This window comes from Hevea brasiliensis, chromosome 12 (genome assembly GCF_030052815.1).
Source record: "Hevea brasiliensis isolate MT/VB/25A 57/8 chromosome 12, ASM3005281v1, whole genome shotgun sequence".
Lineage (NCBI taxonomy): Eukaryota > Viridiplantae > Streptophyta > Magnoliopsida > Malpighiales > Euphorbiaceae > Hevea > Hevea brasiliensis.
The window spans coordinates 14,354,375-14,359,252 of record NC_079504.1 but is presented as its reverse complement, the minus strand read 5'-3'; the positions used below and the strand labels follow the sequence as shown (position 1 = coordinate 14,359,252).

General features: G+C 39.6%; 1 non-coding gene across 1 annotated transcript; it reads right to left on the bottom strand.

Moving 5' to 3' along the window:
- Positions 1-331: 331 nt before the first annotated feature.
- Positions 332-438, bottom strand: LOC131171651 (small nucleolar RNA R71). Its single transcript, XR_009142309.1, has one exon. It is a non-coding gene; the product is annotated as a small nucleolar RNA R71 (small nucleolar RNA).
- Between the last annotated feature and the right edge of the window lie 4,440 nt (positions 439-4,878).

Sequence of the window (4,878 nt, the reverse complement as noted above, 5' to 3'; positions counted from 1 at the left end):
TGATGACTTGAGAGAGAGCATAGCAAGACCAAGAATTGATGCAAATAGTTACAAGATGGATTTTGGAGTTCTTCAAATGATTCAGAATTCTCAATTTGGAGGACATCCTTCTGAAAATCTACACACACATCTGAAGAAGTTTGCTATGATCTGTGACATGCAAAAACAACCTGGAGTGTCTGATGATGCAGCAAGATTGAAGCTATTCCCGTTCTCTTTGAAAGATAGAGCATTGGATTGGCTTGACTCTTTACCTCACAACTCCATTACAAATTGGGAGCAACTCACTGATGCATTTCTTGCACAATATTTTCCACCTGGAAAAACTCAAGAATTGAGGAATCAAATGACAGCTTTCAGACCAAGAGAAGATGAAACTCTTTATGAGTCATGGATGAGATGGAAGGAATTAGAGAGATTATGCCCATATCATGCCATTCCAAAATGGATGATAAATCAGAATTTTTACACAAATGTCACTCCTGCAATCAGAGGGATTATTGATGCTCAAACAGGAGGAGAATTTATTATGAAGCATGAAGATGAAGCTTATGAGCTATTGGAGAAAATTGCAAAGAATACTCATCTTTGGAGTAGTCTAAGAGGACCAGCTCCAACTCAAAAGAGGCAAGCTGCTGGGATGTATGATCTTGATCCGTTCAACATGATTAATGCAAAGTTTGATGCACTTACAAATGTTTTGGCTAAGAAGATGGAAGATTTGAGTATGTTGGTTAGTTCATCATCATCATCTGGAAGTTCACAACAAGTGGCTTATGCAGAAGGAACTACCAGCTGTGGAGTAGATTATGGAGAACAAGCAGCATATGTTGGTAATTATGGAAACAAACATATGGGGAATTCTTATTCTCAAACTTATAATCCAAATTGGAGGAATCATCCCAACTTTTCATGGGGAAATCAGCAAAGTCAAGTTCCAAATCAGAATTTTCAACCACAACAGCAACAAGGAGTTCCATATCAGCAAAATAGGCAACCATTGCCTAATTTTCAGTAGAAAAATATGAATCCTCCACCAAAACAGCAAGAACAAAATTCCACCACTGAAGCTTTATTGCAAAAAATTCTTATTAACCAAAATAAGCATGATGAGGAGATGAGAGAGATGAAAGCAAGGCTAGAACAGATGCAAACACATAACAGAATGCTGGAAAATCAGATTGCACAACAAGCATCTTCCTCAAGTGCCAAGTCTTTTGGAAAACTACCAAGTCAATCAGAAAACCCAAGAGAGCAGTGTCAAGCTATTACTTTAAGAAGTGGGAAAGTTGTAAATGATGAGAAGAGTGAAAATAGTGAGAAGAGAGAAAATGAGAAAGAAACTGATGAGAGTGAAAAACAAGAGAGTGCAGAAAAATGTAAAGAGAAAATTGAAGAGAAGGAAGAGAAGTATATACCTCCTGAGCCCTACAAGCCACAGCTTCCCTTCCCACAAAGATTTCAAAAAGCCAAGCTTGATAAGCAATTTGGGAAGTTCTTAGAGGTTTTGAAGAAACTTTACATAAATGTGCCGTTTGTTGATGCTCTTTCACAAATGCCCTCTTATGCAAAATTCTTGAAAGAAATTCTCTCAAACAAGAGGAAGCTTGAAGACCATGAGACTGTAGCTTTGACAGAAGAATGTAGTGCTATCCTTCAAAGGAAACTTCCCCCAAAGCTCAAGGATCCAGGGAGTTTTTCAATTCCATGCCACATTGGGGAATCATGTTCTACAAAAGCTTTATGTGATCTAGGGGCTAGTGTTAGCCTTATGCCCCTCTCCATTTATGAAAAGCTCAATATGGGAGATCTTAAGCCAACCCACATTTCTCTTGATTGGTAGTGGATCAATCAAGTATCCTGAAGGGATTTTGGAGAATGTGCCTCTGAAGGTTGGAAAGTTCTATATACCTGTTGACTTTGTAATCTTGGACATGGAGGAAGATTCTAATATCCCAATCATTTTAGGGAGGCCTTTCCTAGCTACCGCTGGTGCTTTGATTGACGTGAAAGGTGAGAAGCTTACTCTCAGAGTCGGAGAGGATAATTTAGTCTTCAATATTGGCAATGATAAGAAGAAGCAACATGAAGATGTAGACTCTTGTTTGAGAATTGATATAGTTGATGAGTTAGTAAAAGAGCACTTTAGAAAGAGCTATCTGAAGGCTTCTCTTGAAAGTTGTCTTATCCATGAAGGGAGTATCAATGATGAAAATCCAAAAGAGGCTGCATTTGCACAACATTTAAAGGGTAATCCACCTTGTCATATGGCATCAATCTTTCAACTTGAGCAAGTGGAGAAAAGTGAGGTCAAGCAACCATCTCTCAAAGAAAAAGATACACCAAAGGTTGTCAAGAAAGAAATGGTCGGATTTTTAGACAAAGCAACAAGGATCTTCTCATGTGATGGAAAGAAAATGAAGTATAGATTCATTGAAGCACCTATTGGAAACAGAGGCAATAAATTCCAATTCCAGCCACCATGAAAAATGACAAAAGTCCAGCTAAGGACTATAAATTAGCCCTCTTGGGAGGCATCCCAAGTCCTTTTATTTTTATTTTGCTGATTTACTTTTACTTTCATTACTTTTGTTTTTATCTTGAATCTCCCCAAATTCAATTTTTGACATTTGTTGAATTTTGTCCCTTGTAGATGTATTTCAATGGAGGAAGGTTGGTGAACTGCTGGGGAGTGACCCTTAACCTGAAATTATGTTCTTTAAATCTCTTACAAATTGATTGATTTTTGCTACATAACCAGTGCAGGGTCTGCTACCTGGTTTATGCAGAGAGGAAAAATGAAATCTGCAGCAAGGAAAGGTCTGCAGCAGATGAATTATGTCCTTGGGTTGCTACCTGGTTTATGCAGAGCAAAAAAATGACATTCTGCAGCAAAGAGGGTGTCTGCAGTAGATGGCTTACGTTCTTGGTGAGGTTGGGTGTGTAACTTTTAAGTAAATGTGCTTTTAATGTTAATATGGTGGTAAGTGAGCCATTTTTGCAGTTATGAGCTTATTTGGGTTGTGGGATTTAAGGTGGAAATGCTGTATTTTTCTTGGCATGACTTGGGGAGTTCATCATTTGTGAATAGATACAACTTTATACAGATTTTATTGAGTTTTAATGTGCTAAATGTTGATTTGCAGAATTTGAGTTAAAATGGCATGGGTCGCAAATGCCTTTTATGCAGGATCCATCTTCTACAAGCTTGTGTGATGCATTTTTTATGAACTTTGTATATATTGATGTGTTTTTGGTGAAAATTTCTCATGGTTTATGCTTCATGGAATTATATTTCTTCATTCTAGGGTATTTTTCACACTTGCAAATCATGTTCCATTGCAATCTTAATCTTGTTGAATTGTGCATAAGCAACTGCATAGCTTATGCAATCCTGCATAACCACAATTTTTGCCATTTTCATCCCTGTTGCAAAGTGCATGAGAAGAGTGCATAGCTTATGCAACTCTGCATAGCCTAATTTTGTCAAATTTCATATCTTTCGAAACCTGCATAAGCAGAGTGCATGACTTATTCACATTTGCATAACTTTAAATTCTTCATTTTCTCTCTCTGCCGAAGTCTGCATAAGCAGAGTGCATAACTTATGCACTTCTGCATAACCAGAAACTCCAAAAATTCAAACCTGCCGAGGGGTGCATAAGCAGAGTGCATGACTTATGCACTTCTGCATGACCAGAAATCTGAAAATTCCAAACTTGCCGAGAGGTGCATAAGCAGAGTGCACAGCTTATGCACTTCTGCATGACCTCACACTCTGAATCTCAAAACCCACCGAAGAGTGCATAAGCAGAGTGCATAGCTTATGCACAACTGCATAACCACCAACCCCAAACACCAAAAGCTGCCGAGATCTGCATAAGCAGAGTGCATAACCTATGCACTTCTGCATAACCACCTTCCACAAAAATCAGAACCCACCGAAACATGCATAAGCAAAGTGCATGACTTATGCATAACTGCATAACCACATTTTCCAAACACCAAAACCCACCGAGAGGTGCATAAGGAAGGTGCATGACTTATGCACAACTGCATGACCACCAACCCAAGATTTCAAAACTTGCCAAACAGTGCATAAGGACAGTGCATGACTTATGCACTTATGCATGAGCTATTTCTCTGAAGTTCAAATCATTCTGAAACATGTATAAAAGAGTGCACAAGTTATGCATAAATTACTTTTCACTTATGCAGTTTCTACACAAACCCGATTCAAATCAAATTTCTTTTCGGCAATTTTCTCTTCCCTCCTCCACCTCCCGATATCCCTGCTCACCCCTTTTCCCCCACGACCTCAATTCCGGTATACCCTTTTTCTCCACTCGCATTTTCATCGGATAAACCCTAACTTCTCCCTGCATTCTCATTTCTGCCCTCATCTCCTCCATCTTCACTATCAAGAACCATGGAGTCGCCTCCCCATTCCCGTCCAGCTTCTCCTCTCGAGGTCTCGCCATTGTCAACGATACCTCCCAATCCCGATTCCCCTCCACAAGCGACACCCCCACCACCTCCCACAACCACGTACAAACGAAAAATCCGGTCGAAATCTGTGCGACCCATGTCCTCTGCCCCTCCTCTATCCAAACGCAAAGAACCACCTACCCCATTATCGGAACCACCACCCAAAAAGCCAAAAACTCCAGCCTCCGCACCCTCTTCCAGCAAAAAGCCAATTTCAGTAGCTTCATTGGTTTCAAAACTCCCTTGGCCTCTTCCTGATGCAGTCTAAAAGGCAGCCTTTAAGAAACTTAAGGAAAGAAAGGTACAACCCACTAGGTATATTTCTGTCGATTCTCTACAATCTCTTGGTTTATTTGACAATATAGTTGCATATCTTGATGGTATGGGTTG